General features: G+C 51.2%; 1 protein-coding gene and 1 non-coding gene across 5 annotated transcripts in view; both read right to left on the bottom strand.

The window, feature by feature from the left end:
* Positions 1 to 22,545, bottom strand: part of PKNOX2 (PBX/knotted 1 homeobox 2) — a 298,217-nt gene that overhangs the window by 174,790 nt on the left and 100,882 nt on the right. The window lies entirely within an intron of this gene.
* Positions 2,630 to 2,711, bottom strand: MIR2285R (microRNA mir-2285r). Its single transcript, NR_107819.1, has one exon. It is a non-coding gene; the product is annotated as a microRNA mir-2285r (primary transcript).

Below are 22,545 nucleotides of genomic sequence, written 5' to 3'. Positions count from 1 at the left end.
AAAATGAAAATTTCCATCAGGATGATGAATACCTGCAGGGTTCTTTGGGGGTAACTTTGGACTGGGGCTGGGGGGAGGGTGGAGAGAGAGAGACGGCTCGAGAACAAATCTGACAAACAGTTATCGAGGCTTTTGAGGGAGGAATACGTTAGAAATGAAAGTGAGTACAGAAAGTTTAAATATTTAATACCTGCATTAATTCTAATTCACACTTTCTTTATTTTTCAGATTAAAAATTTACAAGAATTCCCATCTCTATCATCCTTCTCCCCTCGTGAGACACTTCTCGGTCACACTTTCAGGGACCACATATAGCAGCACCCTGGTGGAAAAGGGCATGTGATGGTAACACATCCATCCCCCCACCACATGGCACCCTCCCCCACTGGCAGTTCCCCCAGTGCCACCCCAGGAGGCTACAGTTGTTGGCCTCTGGTGCCAGAGTGACTGATGGACCCAAAGCCACTTCCTGGCCTCCTCAGCTCATCCCAGAGACGGCCATAGAATTCTCAGAGATGACGCAGCCACCTTGTGGGTTTAAAGTGCTCGCCCGTGTCCAGACCTTGAGGGTAGAGAAGAAGCACCACCACTGAACTGATTCCTCCTTGAAGCAAGAGATTTCTGTCACATACAGCCCAGACCCCCTGCCCTCCAGGAGCTTTTGTTCTAAGGCCTTCCAACTTCTATATGCTTTAAATGATGTTGCTGCAAGCCAGAGTTAATTTGGATGCAAGGGAGGAATAACTTCCTGAAGATCTGAAGGTTGCACTCGAGAGAGTAAAATTCTGCATCTGTTCCAGCTCCCAGCTTCAGGCCCAGCCTCCAGCCCAGCATTAAGCTGGTGAGCAAAGTCTGCTCATAAGAATAATAAAACATATATCCGTAAGCTTTGAAAAGGAACTTTCCCACATCACATTTTAATATGCTAGACAGCATATTAAAAAGCAGTCATTACTTTGCTGACAAAGGCCCATATAGTCAAAGCTATGGTTTTTCCAGTTTTCCAGATGAAAACCAAAACTATGGTTTTCATCCAGTCACGTATGTATGTGAGAGTTGGACCATAAAGAAGGCTGAGTGCCAAATAATTGAGTCTATTGAACTGTGATGTTAGAGAAGACGCTTGAGAGTCCCCTTGGACAGCATGGAGATCAAACCAATCAGTCCTAAAGAAAATCAATCCAGAATATTCATTGGAAGGACTGATGCTGAAGCTGAAGCTCCAATACTTTGCCACCTGATGCAAAGAGCCAACTCACTGGAAAAGACCCTGAGGCTGGGAAAGACTGAAGGCAGGAGGAGAAGGGGACAAGACATGGATGCTGGATGGCATCACCAACTCAATGGACATGAATTTGAGCAAGCTCCGGGAGATGGTGAAGGACAAGGAAGCCTGGTATGCTGCAGTTCATGGGATTGCAGAGTCAGACATGACTGAGCAACTGAACAACAACCACACATCACATTTGACCTCACAGTGTCATAAAGTGGTCAGAGGGTTGTTGGGAGCCTTCATTTTAGACACAGGAAACCCAGGTTTGGAAAGCCCACACTACAGGTCCAAGGTTGTCTACTTCAAATCAAAATTGCTCCCACTGTTACAGGAAGCAGTTTCACCAGCACATGGTCCCAGACACTAGGTACAGAGGGAGAGGGGAAAATGGACCGAGAGGTGCTTTCTGAGCCCACGCACTGACTTCGGAGCAACGGTTGGCCTGGTGACATTTGCAGAGATGGGGACAATACGGGGGGGGAGCGACTGCTCTCTGCTCACTCCAGGGGCCACTGGGTCCTGGCCCCATGCTCCTCCTAAGGCTCCTGTGACCCTTAGGCCAGAGACTCTCAGAGGTGAGCTGCAGACAGACCTGTCTCATGTCTCTGACCCTCTGGGTGTCAGACACCCATGTGGCATTTTCTCCTTTTCTCTCTCACAGCTCTCCGCCTCCTCCCATCACTCAACACAAACTCCTGTACAAAACACCTTCATAAATAGTGCTGATTAGCTCCTTGTTCTAATCAGGCCTCTGCTCAAAGACAATACCCTGCCCCCAGCCCCCCTCCTCCTCTTGTGTCGACCGATCCACAAAGTGTCTATAAATCAGCAGAGAAAACACACACACACACACACACACACACAGGCTCCTCTATCAGAAAACTGAGCAGGAAACCGCCTGTGGTGGGATCGGAGCTTATCGATCTGATGCTGGAAGACGTTTGGGGTTGTTTGTTGTTTTCACTCCAGATACCCGCTGGAGCCAGGCCAGCCCTTTACGTGAGATGAGCAGAGCTAGGATCATCCGGGAGACAGAATCTTCCTTCCTCCTCTTACTCAGAAAGTCTGCATCGGAACGGGCAGGGGGAGAGAGGCCCTGGCAGGTGGAGGGCAGGACCAAAGGAGCTGAGGAAAGCTGACTTCAGGGACATTCCTCTCCAAGCACATCCTTCGATTCACTCCAGGGACAGGAGGGAGGTCTGCCTGGGCACACGAGTGTGCCCGTGAGCACGTGGAGACAAGTCTGGTAGACCAGCTGCTTGAACTTCACCAACGGGTCTACCCACCCCTCCCAACTTCACTGGTTGTGATCTTTTTAGATGATGACGGGGGAATGGAGGTGGCAGAAAAGAAGGTATTGGGTTGGCCAAAAAGTTCATCCAGGTTTCTTCATAACATCTTACGGAAAAACCCAAATGAGCTTTTGGCCAACACAATTACTTAGCCAAATGAACCTGCTGACCAGGGTCTATGTTGTGCTCAGATGTCAGTATCAGACCTGATGACAGTGATAGCAATCACAGAGCTGACTCCTTGCAGGAAAAGAACCCCTTTCACCTAAGGCTCTGAACAGCTTCCCTCTCACCGACATAAAAATCAAAAGCTAGAGACGATGTTTGCAGAAAGCGCGCTCCTAAGATCCTAGCACAGCGAGGAGCACATTAAGGCATTCTTGTTTTTCTCATTTCTCTCTATTCTGTCCTCATTTCCGTGCGCTAACTAAAATGATTTAAAGCCTGAGTCGAGTCGGGAGAAAGCACTGAGGCCTCTCCTACTTCCCACCCCCACCCCCAGGTTTATGCGTGTAGATGGGTTTTGCTGCTATAAGAAAAAGGGGCAGAAACTGGGTAAGAAATTCTGCAGGTGACGTGAAGAGCTACCTGCTGCTTTCTCAAGAACAAATGCCCGCTTTCCACCTCCACACCCCCAGCCAAACTCCTCCAAGAAAGCAGGCCTGTCCTGTTGTCTGTCTCTAGAAAGCATTTCACTTGCTCAGGGAGAGTAATAAGTTCAAAAGTAAAGGAAATCACAATGGCTAAACGCCCTCCAGAAACAGTGAGACATGTGCCCACTCAGAGGCATTTTCCTGGAAATGACATAAAATGGGAAAGCAAAGGATTGGAATCAGGAGGCTGAAAATTGTGAGACCTTGGATAAGTCGCTTAACTTGTCCGAACTTCAATTTTCTTCCCACTAAAAATAAAGAATTCTTGCCTCTTGGGGGATTTAATTCCCCTAAGCTGAGGCTTACTGGGTTCTTACGTGTTGGCCCTGTCGTGTTTATCATATCATTTAGTTCTTTGAAGAATCCTGCGAGAATGCAACTAATTCTTCCTTCTGAGAGACAGGACAACTGAATGGAGGATCTGACGGAGGGAGCCCAGGTGCTCTGCCTCAGGGTCAGGTGTCCGGTCCGTCACGGCTGTCCCCTCACGGGCAGATGTGGGCATTTCCACCCAAGGTCTTTGGAAAATTTAAAGGCTGGAGAATGTGAGGTGTTGTTTCTGAGAGTTTGGACAGGAAAGAGAGGAGAAGGGCACTTTTCCTTTTTCGGTTTATCTATTTTTGGCTGTACTGGGTCTTTGTTGCTGCTCAGGCATTTCTCGAGTTGCAGCAAGCAGGGGCTACTGTCTAGCTGCGGTGCGTGGTCTTCTCACTGTGGTGGCTTTTGCTGCAGCTCCTGGGCTCTAGAGCCACAGGCTCAGTAGTTGAGGCCCACGGGCTTAGTTACTCCGGAGTATGTGGGATCTTCCTTGATCAAGAATCGAACCCATGTCTCCTGCATTGGCAGGCAGATTCTTTATCACTGAGCCACTAGAGACGCCCCCGTAGTTTTCCTTTTTTAAGCTTCACCACTCACGGTCCTCCTTCTAGACGCTTGGGAGCCAGAACTTTCTCCTCCCTTTGTTCTAGAAGCACTGCCTCACTTTTTAAAGCAGTAAAATCACAGATGACCCATGAGCCTTGGGGGGACAGTTGGGGGTAGGGGTGGAGCCATGAGGGCTTCCCTCCCTCGAGAAACCTGAGACATCCCAGCACACTGCTTCTCCACTTCTGCCCTGGCTCTCGAGGGTCCAGGGCGAGACCTCTCCTCGTACCAGACACCAGTGTCTCCATCTGGAATGGAGATAATCTGAGCAAAGCTGAGCAGCCAGCCAGTAGGAGGTGGTGGTGGAGGGAGGGCAGGAGGGTTGAGCCCAGGGTTGGGGTGTGGTCACAGGACCGTCCGTGGTGCCGGGAACATCTCAGATGTTCAGATGTGGGGGAAGCACCTCAGATGTTGAGGAGTAACTTGGAAGGCCTTAGAAAGTCTGGTACAGGCTGATAACTGCCAGGTGGGTTTGTTCATAGAATGTGCACTAAGGGTGCCATGGTCATAAATGTTTAGGAAGCCCTGGGTTGTCTTGCATCCTGAACTTGTTAAAATCTTTAAAATGGTAAAGAGCCCTGTAACTCTTCAAAAGGAATTGTTTAGGCAGCATTTCCCAAGTTTGCTTGGCTTCAGGGCTCTCCCCTCCCCACCCCCCGCCCCACAAGGAGCCCACTGTGCTGCAGAGCCCACTTTGGGAAGTGCTAATCCAAGGCAACACGCCCATTTCACAGAGGGGGATGAAAACTCATGCAGCTTCTAAAACTGGTCATCTTCCTGAATGCCCCTCATCCCCAGGGGCTGAGAAATCCTCCACACCTGTTTCCGGGGGCTAGGGGAATGTGTCCGGCTGCAGCTGTGGTGTGTGGAAGAAAGGACATCTGTCCCGTCCTTTTAAGGGGGTAAGAGGGTAGATGGGATGAGGGGAAGAGAAGGAAGAACTAGGCCCTTTGAAAGTGCATAACCGTTGATCAGAAAAGATGAGCAAGACAGCCGGACAGGTCACTCTGGGAACACTACGCCTCCCCAGGCACCACCCTGGTCACTTGTCAGGACACCAAGTCCTAGCCCTGTGCCCAACCCTGAGGTTATTAGGCCTGCTCAGAGACACCAGCCCTAATCCCAGTTTCCCCATTTGCTAATGGCTCCCTTCTGGGAATAAACTTAAGTCCAACAACAAGGGCCCTATGGCCCCCAAGTTCCCTGTGGCCTGAGCTGTGTTCCAAGGGGCCTGGGGAAGAAGCTCTGGCCTCCCTCACCGTTTCTGGACTTGAACAGCGAGCCCAACCAGGGAGAGGAAGGAGGGGAGGAGTGATGGCCTCTACCCAGGAATGGAGGCCTGGTGCCCCCACGCTATCCCATCCTCACACAAAGCAGTCCAACCCCTCCACCACCCCGATTCCTCACCCAGAAAATGGATCAAGGTCCCTGTGAGCTTCTAATGTGTCTGTTCTCTACTGAGTCTCCCTTTCCGAAAGTGTCAGGCATGGCACCAACCTGCTCAGGTTAACGGAGTTTATTTCTAAGGGGCTTGAGAAAGGTGACCTTTCCCATCCTCTGACCCTGTCTTCCCCAGAGGTCACTGAGGGCGGGCGGGTGGAATTCCGATGGCCCTGGAGTGGGATGGAAGGGTGCGTAGATGGAGGACAGCAAGCCCCCTCCCCCGCCCATCCTACACCATTCCGGAACTTTCTCCTCCCAGCTCTGAGCCCAGCCAAGGCAGCTGTGATCCAGACAAAGACCTGATACGTCCAGCCAGGCCGAGCTGGGCGGTCTGTGGATGAGTGGGCGTGGGAGGGTGGCAAAGAGCAGGGGGCGAGGGACAGCCAGAACCGGAAGAGAGTCCGCCTGCCCTGTCCTGCTGGTCCACACCCTCTGTACTCAGACGAGACTGGAGATAGCCACTTTCTGCAGGGGGTGGGGGGGCCATCTGGCCCTCGGGCAGCCTTTCCCCCTCCTGCTTTGCTCCTCAGCCACATGCCCTTGGGCTGAGCTAAGTCCAGAACCCGGCTGAGTAGGGGAATTGTTCTGAGAAAGTGGCCCGTTGGCTGGTTGCTATGGAAACCGACATACCACAGCGCTGACCCTGGAGAGGTTTAGCACGCTCCCCCAGCAGGGATGCCAGCAGCTGGACTGCAGCTGTTACCGCGTAAGTGGGGGCTGGAGCCTCCACCAGCAGTCCCTGCTGTTTGCCTAAACTGGTCCGGGCAGCAGATCCCCTCCGTGTGCTCCCCCCATCTCCCAGTTCTCACACCACCTCCCACTCCTGCAGCCCAGGCAGGAGGCGGGGGGCGGGGGTGGGGAGCACACACCAGGGAAGCATTCTTGAAGAGTAGTGCCACATCCCCCTACTGCGTTTCTGGGGAAACTGAGGCACATAGAAAAGGGGGGTTGGCACACAGGTGCCGTGGATCTTCGCTTATGTCCCTCTCAGTACAGACAGGCATGTACCGTAGGTCGTCTGCTCCTGCAGATGCTTAACCCAGCATCACTCCCGGACACAAGCCTGGGGTCGAGGGGGCGTCGCTGACAACAAAAGAAGCACCAACCAGTGAGCATAGAAACAGAAAGAGGAGCACAGAGAGAAGGAGCGAGCTGGCGAGCCGTGGGAGAGGCAGACAGGTCCGAGGGGCAGAGTCAGAGATGGAGGGAAAAGGGGGTGATGAGGTGCCCAGAGGAGAGCCTAGGTCTCAGCTAGTTCTGACCCCCTACCCCAAGCATGTGGCCTTTGAGGACAGGTGGTGGCTCAGAAGGTAAAGAATCTGCCTGCAATGCAGGAGACCTGGGTTCGATCCCTGGGTTGGGAAGATCCACTGGAGGAGGGCATAGCAACCCACTCCAGTATTCTTGCTGGAAAATCCCAGGGACAGAGGAGCCTGGTGGGCTTTAGTCCATGGGGTCACAAAGAGCTGGACACGACTGAGTGACTACCCTTCACTTCAGGGGATGGGTAGTGGTAGAGGGCAAAAAATACTGGTTTCGGGGTGGCATCTCCAGCCATCCCACAATGCCTGGAGCTCCTCAAGTGGCCCCGAGCAAACACACCAACCTGTCAAGACTCAGGCTGGACGCTAGACAAACACCCCCTGCCGGAGAGGTGAGATGGCTCTCTCGGCCCGCCCCCCTCCTCCACCCGTTAGCTGGCCATCCTCCTGTGGCAGCCAGAACACAGGTTCCTTTCATTCTGAGGTCTGCCTCATGCCCGGCTTGCTCTGACCCTCATCCCCAACCTTGAAGGTCACTCAGGCCTGCTCCCTCCCCCACTTCCCTTCCTCTAGAACTGGGATGTGAGCAGGCAGCCCCCTCCTCCTCTCCAGTACCCCTGTCTCACCACTCCCGATGAGTTTACATCTTTTTCAATAATCTTCCCCTCCAGTCACCCTAAAATCGTTGGTTTCAGACGACTGGGTGGCCACTCTGCACCCCTTCTCCCTTCTGAGCTCCCTCATGAAGATCAGGCCCTGGGGCAGCGGTTTGCTTTTGCACTGACCACTTTGAAAACTCCAGTCTCTCCAGTGAGTGATTTCCACTGTTTCTGCAGCTCCAACAAGTACAGCATCAGAGCCGGTGTCATGTCCGCTGGCCCAGCCCTCTGCCTACAGAGCAAGACCAGCTGTGTACATCTGGGCCCTTGGCCTTGACTTGGGAGTGAGCAGGACTGGAGCCTGCCCCTGGCCAGCAAGGTCATCGGAGAGCGTTTATTGAACAATGACCCAGAACCAGGCATTGTGGATGTGGTGGTGAGGGGAGCATGTGGAAAAAATCTCAGGCAAGGACCCCTGTCCAGAAGTTTGCAGTTTTACCTATCAGAGGAAGCAGACAAATCAGCGCTCATCAGTACCTTGCATATGATGCCACAGGTGCTGAGTCCCCACTCCTGGGAGAAGAGCTGCCCACGGGGAGGGTCCCTGCCCCCTGCCCAACGCCAAATGCAGACACTCACTCAGCATCGACGGATCATTGCTCAAAGTGTGGTGGTGAGGGTGAAACCAGACCCACCAAACCCTCCCAGTGGTACAGCTCCGACCAGAGCTGGACATAAGACACAAGCAGTGGACTCCAGGAAGCAGCAACATCCCAGCCCGACAGCATGCATCTCTTTACCTTCTCACCAGGCCATCCAAGACACGAAGTGGGCCAGGACCCATGGTGTGACTCCCTTTAGGACTCAGTCACATTGCACCTGAATAATGAGCAGCATTTACAGTTTCCATCATCACTGTCTCATTTAAATCTCTACCATCTCCTGTGAGGTGGGTGCCATCATGACACTCATGTAACAGATGAGGGCAAAGAGGCCTAGGGAAGTGAGGGGCCGCACACAGCAGAGCCAGAATTCAACTGCATCCTTTGCATCCTTCCCACGTGGGCCAGTCCACTTTCCATGACCACGGGGCCTCTCTGATAGTTTTCTGTCTCTCACAGAGTCTAGCACAGGACAGCTGGTCAGTAAACCTCTCTTGCATAGCAGGAAAGCACCAAGTCGCCCGGAAGGTTGCAGCAAGGCGTGTTCTGCTGCATCCATGTGCATGGGGTGGGAGGTTCTGGTAGAGGATGAAGCCCACCCTGTGGTTGTGGTCAGCCTCCCAGGAGGCTCCCCTAGCTCCGAGCTGCCTTTTTGAAGGGATGGCGGCAAAGGAAACGGAATTCGTTTTAAGTCGAATTTGCTTCTAAAACATCTCCAAACTCCCAACCCAAAAGAGCAGCAAACATCTTTCTGATTAAAAAAACAAAAATTGTGGAGAAGGAAATGGCAACCCCCTCCAGTATTCTTGCCTAGAAAAAATTCCATGGACAGAAGAGCCTGGAGGACTAAAGTCCATGGGTCACAAAGAGTCAGACACGACTGAGCGACTGAACACAGCACACATGCCAAGAAGACCCAGCACAGCCAAAAATAAATAAATAAAATCATAGTTTCAAAGAAACAAAAATTGGAGGGAAGGGTAGGTGGGAGATGAGGAGCGAGGTGGGACGGTCAGCAGAGAGCAAGCTCTGTGAGGAGGAGCAGAAGTTCAGCAGGAAGACGACACAGGAGGCTAGGCAGGTCCTTAGGCAGGCTTCCCATAGCGAGGCCCACAGCCAAGCTTGTGTCAGCAAGGGAAGGTGGGCTCGCCCTGGGGTCCTGAGAGGAGGAGATGCCGTGGGTGCCCTTTGGCTGGAGCAAAGCACTGAGAAGGAGAATCCTGGTGGCCAGGCTGAATGACCAAGAGCCGGACCACAACGCCTTATCCATCTGAGCAGATGCCTGGGGAGCACTGAGCGCTGGGGCAGGACGGCTGGAAAACAGAGAGGCACTCAGGGTGCCTGGCAGAAAGAGACCAGACCCTGCGCGCACATGGATTGATCTAGAACCAGAAATCCAAGCTGGAACAAAAAGGCCACTTTACTTATTTATATTTTATTGGTCACTTATTACAGTTATTTTTAAAATGCGGGAGCTGGTGGGGATTTTAGGGATCACTTTGTACATGTCCCCTAGAACACAGTATGTGTGTTAGTCACTCAGTCGTGTCCAACTCTGTGAGATCCCATGGACTGTAGCCCTCTAGGCTTCTCTGTCCATGGAATTCCCCTGGCAAAAATACTGGAGTGGGTAGCCATTCCTTTCTCCAGGGGATCTTCCTGACCCAGGTCTCGAACCCAGTTCTCCTGCATTGCAGGCAGATTCTTTACCGTCTGAGCCACCAGGGAAGCCCTGGAACAGAGTAGGTGCCCCCCAAATGTTTGTTGAACGAATAGAGAGAGAAGCAGAGCTCTGACCCTGTAGCTAATTCTCATCGCAATGTGCTGAGACCCTAAGACATTGACAAAGCTTCTGAAGCATCCAGGAGAAGAATGTATGCTGTACACTCGCTAACGTCCTTTCAGGGTTGGGTTTGAAAACCAGTGCTCTGCTTCTGATCCCGGGAAAGAAGGCAAACGAAGAAGGGGGCGGCAGAGGATGAGATGGTTAGATAGCATCACCGACTCAATGGATATGAGTTTGAGCAAACTCCGGGACATGGTGAAGGACAGGGAAGTCTGGCGTGCTGCAGTCCCTTGGGGTGGCAAAGGGTCGGACATGACTGAACCACGGAACAACAACAAAGCTCTGATTACGGCAACTCCTTGTGAATCAGAATTCAATTCAACTCCATCTCATCAGCCTGTATGGGGTTCCTAGCACATGCCAGATACTGTGCAGAAGTAGCCTGTGCCCCTTTGGTTCCAGATTGTTCACTGCTGCAGCAGCTGAGGCTGCAGAGGGGGCCAGGCTGCAGCAGGAGCTCCGAGGACCCCAGGGCCAGAGGCATATTCTGTGCATCCCCTTGGGTCCCGGGCAGCTTCTGGTTTGGGTTAATGGGGACCTAGCTGACCCTCTCCTGCTCAGCCCTCCCACATCAACAGAGTCCCCCCCATCCCCCACCCTCCCTAGCAGCCTGGGGAGGCCAAGGGAGGGGCGGAAGGCTGCCTCTCTCCCCTGCCATTTCCTCTGCGGCTCCCTCACTGGCCCTGTTTTTCAGACCTCTTGTAATAAAAACAAGCCAATAAAATGAACATGAAAATATATTCATTAGGATTTATAATGCTCATTAAAACTGCCTGTGTACGAAAGCATGACTTAGCTTCATATAAGTGGGAAAAAAATGCAAATTATACTGCATGTGAAGAAGATATTTCCCTAATCGTCCAATCAAATGCCAGCCCAATTATCTGTGGCCAACCCAATGGGTTAAAATTATACTCTCTCTCCTTGGACACAGTGAGGCGCCTGAAAGTGTTTCATTTTAATAAAAATGAAATCTGGACCCTGCAGAAAACCAGCTTCACTAATGACGTGTTTACACAGAGAAAGACAATTTCTAGTTAATGGTGATTACTACCGAGAACAAATTAAACTTCCCAGAGTATATGGGTTAGAGATAATGGGAAAGGGGGGAAAAGTTATGGTTTTAGTGTGTGTGGAGGCATGGGGGACCGGGTGACAGGGAAGAAGGAAGCTGAGGGGACCCCAGGAGGAGGCTGAGAAGGCAGGGACCTTGGGCTGAGTGCAGGGAGGAGAGCTCCAGACATGGGCTGCATTGCTCCTGTCCGGTCCAGCTGGGGCAGGGGACTCTGGCATTTGGCTCTGGGCTCTCAAAACCCCAGGGCGGGCCACCTTCATAGGGGCAGAGCTCCATTCCCTCCGCAAGCTCAGGCCCCTGCAAATCTGCCCTGTTTTCTTCCTGAGAAGGTAGGTAAGTTACTCCTATCAGCCCCCAGTAATGGGGAGCATATGCAAAGCACTTGCGATTCCACTCCACTGGCTTAGTGATGACAGAGCAGAGGAAGGCTTAAGGGGAGCCAAGCGGGTAAACTTGGGGACAGGCGATGGAAGAAGCAAAACAGACAGGAGACAGAACGAGAAGGTGCTGATGATGAGGATACTGTAACTCTACCTGCCCCTCGCTAAGTCCTCCTCATCTGGCGGGCACCACTATCCCTTTTCATCCTTACCAGTGGGGCAGTATTATAGCATCATCAGAATTTTCCTGATTTTTCAAGCAGAATCAGAGGCTGAGCAATGTTATTTAACAGCCCAATGTCACAGGCCTAAGGAAGTAAAGAAGCTGGTAATTTGCAGGGTATAAAAACGAAGCCTCAGGACTTCTAACGTGGTCCAGTGGTTAAGAATCCGCCGTGCAATGCAGGGGACGTGGGTTCGACCCCTGGTTGGGAAGCTAAGATCCCGCATGCTGCGGGGCAACTAAGCCCATTCGTTGCAACTACTGAGCCCACGAGCCACAGCTAGAGCTGAGCGCTGGAAGGAAAGATCCCACATGACGCAACAAAGACCTGACAGTCAAATAAATAAATACTAAAAAAAAAAAAAAAAATGAAGCTCATTCGCCACCCCGCCCCCAACCTCGAACTCAATTTCCAATCCTCTTCTTTGGCCATTAGAGGCTATGAAGGTGCTCTAACAGGAAAATCTCTTAAAAATTGTCAGATCCCCTTTGCTGTCTTCTCTCCCCCATCTCCTACAACCAGGTGAGTCGAGGGGTGGGAGAGGAGAAGGGAGCCAGGATTCCTCCAGTGCTGAGTTGTAATGTATGTTCTTTTGTAAACAAGAACAATCATTTGTGAACAGGCCCAGATGCAAACAGTCCCCAAATCAGGAATTCCAGCTCAGAGGCGCAGAATAATACAGCTTTGGGGAAGATTTAATAATAGTAAAATTAAAATTGTAACTGAAGCATAATGAAGAATGTGGTACAAACAGGCACTCCAAAGAGGGGGAAAAAAAAAACCCAGCACAGATTAGCCCCTACGGAATAGTGATTGGTTGAGAGCAACAGTAAACAATGCACAGAAATGCAACTTAATTATCTCGCAATTCTTAACATTCTACCAAAGCCACGCAGAAAGCTTTGATGTTGGCAGCAGCGGAGGCAGCGGCAGCAGCTCCTCTCTCTCCCTGGATCCTGGAAGAAGATCATTACTAAGAAATCTGTACCCACCTCAGCAGCTGGGTGGGGGAAGAGCAGTGGGGTCCATCTGCTGAGAGACCCGGAGTGGCCAATGACCCGGGAAGAAAGCATCTCTCCAGGGGCTACTGAGTCAGGGGACTGGTGGACAAAAAGGGATTGAGCACAAGAATCAATACACTAGGAGGGGAGGCCCGGCTGACCATTAACCCCTAGGGCTAGGTGAATAGGCCCCCTTGGGGATTCCCGGATCTGTCAGCCCAGGACTGGACTGAATGAAATCTGGCCTGCCCCTCTGTGCCTACCCCAAATACAGACACAGTGGGTGTTATCTGGCCAAGAATGTCTCTGTTGTTCCTGGTTTTGCACCTGAGATGCCCAGTTAGGGTGGGAGGCAATGAGGATGAGGCCCAGAAGAAGGAAGACACTTGATTCTGAGTCAAATGTTTCTTTTAAGAATTCTTCTGATGGATGTCCAAATTGTAGCGGAGGGAAGTCCCTGAGCCCCTCAAGGGGATAGTGGTGAAATCTGAGGGGTCTTATTCTGGATTCGCTACTTCCTGCTGTGGGTTGGAGGCTGGGCAGGGAGGAAACAATCTCAGTACTGCTACATCATTTGGGAGCCTGAGCTTTAGAGGTGAGGGGATAGAGCTGAGCAGAAGTTCTCCGTATGCCACACCCCTCATTCCTGGCAGGGCAACTTTTAGAAGCAAAGAAAATCTGCCTCAACCCCCTAGCCCACACCTCACCTTCACTGCCCCCTAACCCACTATCTGGGTAAGCTCTACTAAATCACACTGCAAAGGAGTGCAGTGCCCCCTGAAGGCAGGAGAACAGGGAGGCAGAGTGTGAGATGGTTGGATGGCACCACCAACTCAATGGACATGAGTTTGAGCAGACTCCAGGAGACAGTGAGGGCAGGGAAGCCTGGCGTGCTGCAACCCATGGGGTCTCAAAGAGTCAGACACAACCGAGCGACTGAACAACAGCAACAACAACAAAAAATCCTGCACAGGACTCTCACAGCACTCTCATAACACTTATCATTTGGCAAATACGTGGTTTACTTATGGTCCAACCTCCTTCTCCATTGACAAACAAACCCCTCAAGGGTATGGGGCTTGTGGGGTTGTTCAGTCCCAGTGCCTGGCATAAGGCACACTCTCCATAAGCCTGGGTTGAATAGAAGAATAAAATGCCAAGAGCCGGAAGCCTCAGACCCACTGTCCTTCCCACCCTCCCTTTGTCAGTGTCACCTTAGAGGTGCGGCGCAGTCTCATCTCAAACACGTGGACTCAGGACACAAGAGGTGCCATGTGAGTGCCACTCCTAGAGCCTGTGGCCCCAGCGGATGCAGGTACAGCGAACTCACTAGACAGGTGCCTAGCATGGCTCTGAGCCCTTGGCGTGTATCAGCTCATTTTAGCCTCACAAAGCAGATTTTTGATCCTGCCAAGTCCACCGACTGGCTATGTGACTCTGTGATAGTCACTTTATCCCCTGGCCGTCTGTTCTCTCATGGAATGGAGAGGATTGGGCACTAACCTGGAATACCTGTTAGCCCATGAGTTCTGGAAGGCCAGGGGCTGCTGGCACAATGCCTGGCACGTGGTAGGTCCTAGGTAAATGCTTACTAAATGAACAGTGATGTTTTGTCCAGCTCCATTCTAGGATCTGAAGACTTCTTATCCACTGTTCTGTAGCACAAAGTTCAGTTCCCCATTTCCCTTGGGCTCAGGAGGCCTGGCCTGTTGTTTCCAAGAGCCCCAGGAAGCCCCAGATTTAGAACTCACTTAGATCCTCAACCCCTGTGGAGAGTGAGGTGGGGAGCCCTAACTCAGCTTCAGAGCTGGCGGGAGAGAGCACGGCAGAGGGTTCTGTGCTACCCAACTTGTATGAGAGGCCACATTACAGAGGGGTCACGATCCCACGCATTGCCATGGGGTGCCGCTGCTGCTGCTGCTAAGTCACTTCAGTTGTGTCCGACTCTGTGTGACTCCATAGACGGCAGCCCACAAGTCTCCCCCATCCCTGGGATTCTCCAGGCAAGAACACTGGAGTGGGTTGCCATTTCCTTCTCCATGCCATGGGGTACACAGCCTCAAAACAACAAGGCTGCAGGTGAGGGCAAGGGTAATGGTTCTCTTCATCCACAGATTTAGAAACTGAGACTCAGCAAGGGCAAGGCACTTGCCCCAGGTCACACCGCTGTTTAGTGATCAGGAACCCTAGTGCTTCCTTCCTCCTCCTTCTCCCCTTGTTTGCCCTCCAGCTGTGATCAGAGCCCTGATTCTGCAGGTTGAGAAGGGACCTGCTCAAGAGATGGCCCCAATTCTCCTGAGCACAGCATCTCCCGGCACCCCATCACGGCCTGGGAGGAATGGCGATCAGAGCAAGATTTGAGGAGCTGGAAAACTATCGTTGACTTTTGCACTTGAGTATTTAGACACATTTTATTCTTTGTAACAAAAAGCTGCCTGGCAATTGCACTAAATTTTCACAGGAGACAGCAGATGCGAGCACCTCTTCACTTCGCTTGTCTAATACAGCGAGTGGCTCGCCGCTGTCTTCCGTTTGTTTGTTTCTCTGGTGTGTGCTCCCTTCAGTCCCCGGGAGCCCAAGGAAGCCTGGTGTTACATAAGCACCTCATCGGAATAAACATCCAGTTCCACGCTGCTTCCTTCAGTCCTTGCCCTGGAGGAGCGCTTACCTCAATCCCCACGTTCTCCCAGAGCACACAGAAAATTCTGTTCCTGGCCGCTGGCTGCCCCTTATCAGCAGGCAGCCGACCCAGGGAGCCAAGCCCAGTCTGGCGCGTATCTGGGCAGCTCGTCTGCTCCTCCTGTAATGGACAGGGGGCAGGAAGTTCCTGTCTGCTGACCTCCCAGGCCCCCCCTGAGCATCCTGGCATCACTAATAGTATATTCATAGATCACCAGTGCACCAGGCCGGGTGCTGGGTACCAAGGGTATAAAGAGGAGTGAGCCAAGATCCCCTCCCAGGGAAAACCCAAAGTACAGCTGAGGTGACAGACATGCTAAGAACTCACTACAGATCAGCAGCTATAACAGAGAGAGAGGAGTGTATTCTGGGAACCAGGGCGGGGGCGAGTGCCAGCTCTGTTCAGGAATTAGTGGCATTTGCATGAGGCCTTGAAGGACTCACGTGAATGAACGAATGAGTGAGTTAGGACATAAGCAGAAAAGATGATCCATAACAAAGGGCATGAAGAGTACAGAAAAACAGCAAGCAGAGGATGGAAGAAGCCACTTCTCTTAGCCCTTGGCTGCCCCCAAACCGGCTTTGGCATAGCCCATTCCTTCCTTGCCCTGAGAAGGAATCCGCAGGCTGGAGTTCCAGGGGGCCTGCTTATGTAACCTGTTTGTGATGATAACAATACCAGCACAATGGGGTTGTCACAAAGACTAAATAAAATACTTCAGGCAATGCCTAATAGAGTGTCCTGGACACAGCAGCCTGGATACACGGGGAAATCATCACGATTCCTTTTATCACTATCACCACCACTGTGGTACTCACGAGCTTCCAGGAATCCAAAAAAAAGTGCTCGGAGGCATAAAACACTTCTGGATGAACGTGATTCACCACTTGTTGTAAGCTTACATTCTTCACTCCTAACCCAAACATATCAGGAAGGGTCTTCCTGCTCCTTCTTGACTATGAAATAAAAAACCCTTTAAAAGAGACTACCCTGGGGACTTCCCTGGCCGTCCAGTGGTTAAGACTCCACGCTTCCAATGTAAGGGTCAGGGGTTCAATCCCTGGTCAGGGAACTAAAATCCCATATGCCATGTGGCACGGCTGAAAAAAAAGAAGAGATAGCCCTTAACTATGGGAGATGCCTGGGCAATGCTCGAAGGCCTTGGTACAGGTTGTGTTGCCTGGGTCAGAAGTCAGAGCCCAGAGGGGACCTGCTTAGCCTGGAGCACAGAGTTTGATGATGAAGCTGCTTATCGCCCCTTAACGGAGTGAGCTGATGCCCACCTGCAACCCACGGACCCCGCTGGTGAAGAAACTGGGGCTCCACAGCTGTCACTGGGATTTGAGCTGGGATTTGAGCCTGGTAGCCCCACATCCTAGGGAGCTCCCCGGACCTCTCACGGTCCTTGTCCTGAAATGGGAACCCCACCACACACATTCACCTGACTGCTGGAGCCAGAAAACAGCTCTCATCCTTAACACCCCCCTCCCTCACCACCACCACCCCCACTTGGAGCCCAGCATTTCTCCGCCTGTAACATCTCACTAATGTACACAGCCTTCTCGTTCTCCTCCGCCTCCTCCAGGCAGGACACCACCATCACCCGCAGCAGCTTCCTCAAAGGTCTCTTGCCTTTTTGGGGGGGCCTTCCTCAATCCACTCTATGGGCTTCCGTGGTGGCTCAGTGGTAAAGAATCTGCCTGCAATGCAGGAAATCTGGGTTCGAACCCTGGGTCAGGAAGAACCCCCAGAGAAGCAAATGGCAACCCACTCCTGGCTGAATTTGTCCTGTCTTGGAAAATCCCATGGACAGAGGAGCAGAGTGGGCTACAGTCCATGGGGTCGCAAGAGTCAGACACGACTTAGCGACTAAGCCACCACACCACAATCCACTCTACACACTCAAGTAGGAGCAATCTTCCCAAGGCACATCTGGCCAAATCAATCCTCAGCTTAAAATTCTCCCATGTCACTCAATCTCTCAGTAGCCGAGCCTTCGGTACTCTTCCTGATCTCCAGCCCCTCCTCCCATCACAGCCCTTGCCCCACACCGGCTCCTGTCTTGCATCTCACTCTTCCAGGCTACAGAAGTTCCCTCAGCCTCAAAGACTTCCACCCACGCCCTTGTCGCCTGGCAAACTGGTCATCCTCCCGGTGTCAACCCAGACCCCATCCCCTGCCCTCTAGAAGTCACCCTCGACCCCACAAGATTTTACTAGGTGCCCTCCTGAGAGCTTTCCGGTGGTCCTCCCTTGCCTGATGACAGCACTTAACACGTTGTACTAGAAGTGCCTGCTTGCCTGTCATCTACCTCTGTTCTTTCACTGATCTGTAAGCTCCAAAATGTCATATCCCCATCCTGAATCATGCCTGAACACAGCAGGCAATAAACATGCATTGGGACTTCCCTCGTGGTACAGTGAATAGGAATCCACCATGGATTCGATCCCTGGTTCAGGAAGATCCCACGTGCCGCAGAGCCCCTAAGCCCATGCACCACATCTACTAAAGCCCGAGGGCCTAGAGCCTGTGCTCTGTCTGCCCCGATAGAAGCCACCGCCAAGAGAAGCCTGCACACCACAACTAGAGTAGACCCTGCTCGCTGCAACTAGAGAGAGCCCACTTGCAGTGACAAAGACTCAGTGCGACTAAAAATTAATAATCAAATAATTAAAAAAGAGTCCATCTCCATTTTTAAAAAAACAAAAAATGTGCTCAATGAATAACAAATGAACAAGTAAACAAATAAACAACAATGAATGAATGAATGAGGATATATAAACTGAAAAAAATTATATGCAGCAGGAGGTGGTACATCATCCAGTGGGACTCAGCACAGGATGGAGGCATCAAGAGGTCAGGGGTCGACAGGAAGGGAGGGGACCTGGAAGAAAGGCAGGGAGGATATCCGAATAGAATGTCCCTGTCTTCCTGCGCCCTGGAACCCTGGACCCCATCTGCGTCAACCTCAGCTACCCAGGAACAGAGAGTTTCGTCAACAGGGAGACTTGCACTATTTCATAAACTTTCTTTAAATTAAAATCAGGCAACACACACACATACATATATACCCCACAGACATCTTCGTCGCTGAAAAGTTGCTCCCTATAAAATAAAAGAAGCTGTTTAAATGTCTTCCTTCCAAGCTAGCCCCACAGAGCTGGAGCTGAGAATACATTAGCCTTTAATGAAGTGAGACTCTCATCTTCCAGGAGACACCTCATTTAGCGCAATTGTTTCAGAGCCATTACAGAAAGACAATTACAAGGAAGCGGGGAGAGTAATTGGAAATGCTGGCAGGAGTTGGGCGAAATGATAATAAATAAAAATATTCAACCTAATAAGCTTCCAGGAGGGGGTGGGATGAAGAAAATCAACATAATTAGAACTGAACCTTAGCAAGGAAAAACAGACAGCAGGGTGGCAAGTGCTCAACTCGTACAGGAAGAAAGAAGAAGTCACACACAGCCCGTGATCATTCTGAGGCCGTGGGCCACTGGCCCCTCCAGAAGCTGCTGGAGGGAGGTGGTTGCATCCGCAGCCCAGAAGCACTGGGGACTTTGAGGATTCTGGTCCTGGCTGCATAACCACCTGGGGTGGAGGAAGCAGGTCCAGCCTGTGCCCCAGGGTCTTCTGTGTGTGGATCCCAGGGAGGAGCCTAGAGCCCTGATTCAGCCACTGACTACCTCCAGTTCTGCAACCCTGGCCAAGAGGCCCCCGGCTTCTGGTCCTAAGAGGAGGGAGGCCAGCTGTCAGATCTATCAGTGTCTGCCTTCTCGAAGGCCATCTCCCTCTACTGATGGATCTTCCCTTCAAACTCAGCCCTTATGATAGGCCCCTGCTTGGCTTCTGAAATTTCCACATAGAAGCCTAGAAGTTGAGCTAAGAGACAGCCTAAGTATCTTTCCTGGTCCCATTCTATCTCCCCATCCCACCCTCATGGGAGAACTATCACTCCCAGCTTGCACTGGACTCTGACCACATCCATGGAGGGGTAGCAGGGCCCCTAGAACACAACTGCATTGGTTGATGGGTTCTGCCCTCCCTAAAATACCAACAGACCGACAGTCTAGAGCATCTGCTGAGGAAATGGTAAGATTCCACAGGACCTATGACCGAAAAATAAATAAATAAATAAATAAACATTTTGAAAAAGGAATATAAATAACTTGAGATCAGAGACCTCAGATTTGTCACCCAGGACCTAACTCACAACCTGGTACCCAGGAGGCATTGCTGTTCAGTCGCTATGACACGTCAAACTTTTTGCAACCCTATGGACTGCAGCACTGCCAGTCTTCCCTGTCCTCCACTGTCTTCTGGAGTTTGCTCAGATTCATGTCCACTGAGTCAGAGATGCTACCTAACATCTCATCCTCCGCCAGCCTATATACTTATTTTTTGTTGTTATATAATAGACCCCAAGTAAATATATCAAGCATACTCTCTGAGAGCAGACATTTGAGGATTAAAGTCAAATTTTAAAACTTTAAAAGACTCTCAGATGTCTCAATTTAAATAAATAGTGTTCAAGCCCCATGTAATTTATTGAGTATCTGCCATGCTCCAGACCCTGTGGAGTCACTGCCACATGTCACCGCTGAAGAGGGTCCCCAAATTACCATCCCCAAGGAGTCTGCCCTCCAGCGAGATTCAGGCTGTAAAGCTTTAGGCATGATATGGGGCCAGGCTAGGGGACAGGACATTTGTCCGGAGACACTGGCACGTATGCATTGAACTCACGTCCTGGACAGTGAGCCAGGGGCCCAAGTCCAAGGCTTTCAGACGTGTTTACAACTCTATCAGTAAAGAATGTTTAACATACCTCAGTACCTACATATACGAAGATGCATGTGTGGGAGAGTATATATAAAGCCTACTGCTCTGCCAATACATGAAATGTCTTACGGAGCATATTCAAAAATAGAAATCTGGACAGGATGAGATAAAATATCCATATAAACAAAGGGCTTCCCAGGTGTTGCTAGTGGTAAAGAACCAACACAGGAAACATAAGAACTGCTAGTTCGATCCCTGGGCTGGGAAGATTTCCCTGGAGGAGGGCATGGCAACCCACTCCATATTCTTGCTTGGAGAATCCCATGGACAGAGGAGCTTGGTGGGCTACAGACCATGGTGTCGCAAAGAGTCAGACACGAGTGAAGCAACTTAGCACGCACACAGCACAGAAACAAAGTTGTACTGTTTTCTTCTCTTATTCCAATGGCCCATCTTGCTCACTCTGGTTTGGAGACTCTGCGTGTAGCGTATCAGTGTCTGGGACTTGACAGTCCTGCCATAGAGAAGTAATTCCAGTCTGCTCAGTACACCAAACAGAATTTAACACCTGTTTTTCTTTTGCTGGCTGGAGCCTCCAGTTTCCAGAACTTGGTGACAAATGAGCCTCCAGCTCCTTTAGAATCGTGGGGTAGAAAAGTCAAAGCAAGAGGATGTAGGGAGAACCCAGACATCCCCCTCTCTGAGACAGACCAGGAGTAATCCTGTTCATTTGGCAAACATGTGCAATAAATTCAGAATGTGCCAGGCGCCATGCCACGTGGAGTGAGGGCTTACTGCATCAGCTATGTGCCCTGTTCTGACATATCTCCATGGAAAAGGACAGACAGGTACACCCAGGATGCAGGCAGACTCTGTTCAGAGTCACCAGGCTCTTGGGAAGGGAGACACTGCTTGCGTTCCCCTCAGGGCTCTGGAAGAGGTGGTGCGGGACTGGGGAGGAAGGGCAGGCTTTGGCTGAGCAGGGAGGACTTTTCAGGAAGAGGAAATGTCCGTGGCAAAGACACAGGGGCAATAAATCAATGGGCGCATTCTTCTCTGCCATTCTCAGCTCCATCTGGAGATCCCATATCCTGAGGCCGGTGAAAGGGAGAGAATACTTATAGAATTGAATATAAAAGGGACAGGGACATGCTCTCAGACCAAACACCCTGGAAACTAGAGAGCCAGGCGTGCTGCCATGACAGCCTCCCTTCGAGCCTGCCAGTGGTTCCCCCAACAAAATAAGCACTTCCTGAGAACCAGAGGCTAACAGGAGGGGAAGGCATTCTAATAACAGGCATTCTCTGCTCTGAGGGATGAATTGAGCAGGACCTGGCCTGCGGCGAGGTAGAACGAGTAGAACGAACGAGTCCTAGGGTGCTGCATACAGTAGCTTTCCTCTTAAAGAGCCCAGCATCCCTAGTAGAAGCATAATGAAAATACGATGTGATTAATAGTCACAGAAGACTTCCCAGGTGGCTCAGTGGTAGAGAATCTTCCTGTAAAGCAGGAGATGTAAGTTGGATGCCTGGTTCGGGAAGATCCCCTGGAGAAGGAAATGGCAACCCACTCCAGTATTCTTGCCTGGAAAATCCCATGAACAGAGGAGCCTGGCAGGCTACAGTCCATGGGGTCGAAAGAGTCGTACATGACTGAGCGACTAAACGACAACAACAGTAGTCTCAGAGAGATGCCCAGTGTGCACCAGGAGCTCAAGGAGGATAAACCCTAGCTGAGATGAGGTCACAGACCTACTGATCATGGAGAGCCTGAGCTCTAACCAGGTAAATGAGGGGGATGGGATGGAGGGCACTTCAAGGCAGAGACGACCTTGTACAGAAGTCGAGAGGCAGGTAAGGGTACCAAAATCCCCAGTCCTGTTAGCAATGGCGGATTGTCTTGGGATCTGGCAAAGCCAAAGAAAGCAACGGTCATCGGGGCCCTTGGGAGGAGACAGGAAGCCCAGGGATCACTCCCAGGCTGACCCTGCCAGGCCTAGAACTGGGTACCACACACAGTGGTGCTTAATAAATGTGTGTTGATTGTAGATTGTCATTTCTAGGAAGTACTGTAGGCCGGGATAAGCAATTCATTCTTATAAAGCCCCAGGAAGGACCACATGCTGAGATGCATTTATTAAAGTCTTCTGATGAGAGAGAGAGGGAGGGAGGGAGGGGAGAGAAGAGGGAGGGGGAGGAGCTGAGATAGGGGCTGCCCACCCTTGGCTTTATAGAGCCCTTGGCCCCTTGTATCCAGTTCAGAGTCTAGAGGGGAAAGTAGAGCTGAGCCATGGAGAAGAACGGAAAACAACAGAGCTCTGCTTCCAGAAGTAGGGTCAAGCATGCCTCCTATTTCCTTTGATTTTCCCAAATATTTTGTAAGATGAGGTTTTCTTTTTCTTTAACAGATGGGGAAACTAAGGCTAAGACCTGGTCCTGGCTTGTTGGGGAGG

The sequence above is a fragment of the Bos taurus genome, chromosome 29, assembly GCF_002263795.3.
Source record: "Bos taurus isolate L1 Dominette 01449 registration number 42190680 breed Hereford chromosome 29, ARS-UCD2.0, whole genome shotgun sequence".
Lineage (NCBI taxonomy): Eukaryota > Metazoa > Chordata > Mammalia > Artiodactyla > Bovidae > Bos > Bos taurus.
The sequence above is the reverse complement of the archived record's forward strand: the minus strand, read 5'-3'. Positions and strand labels throughout refer to the sequence as shown.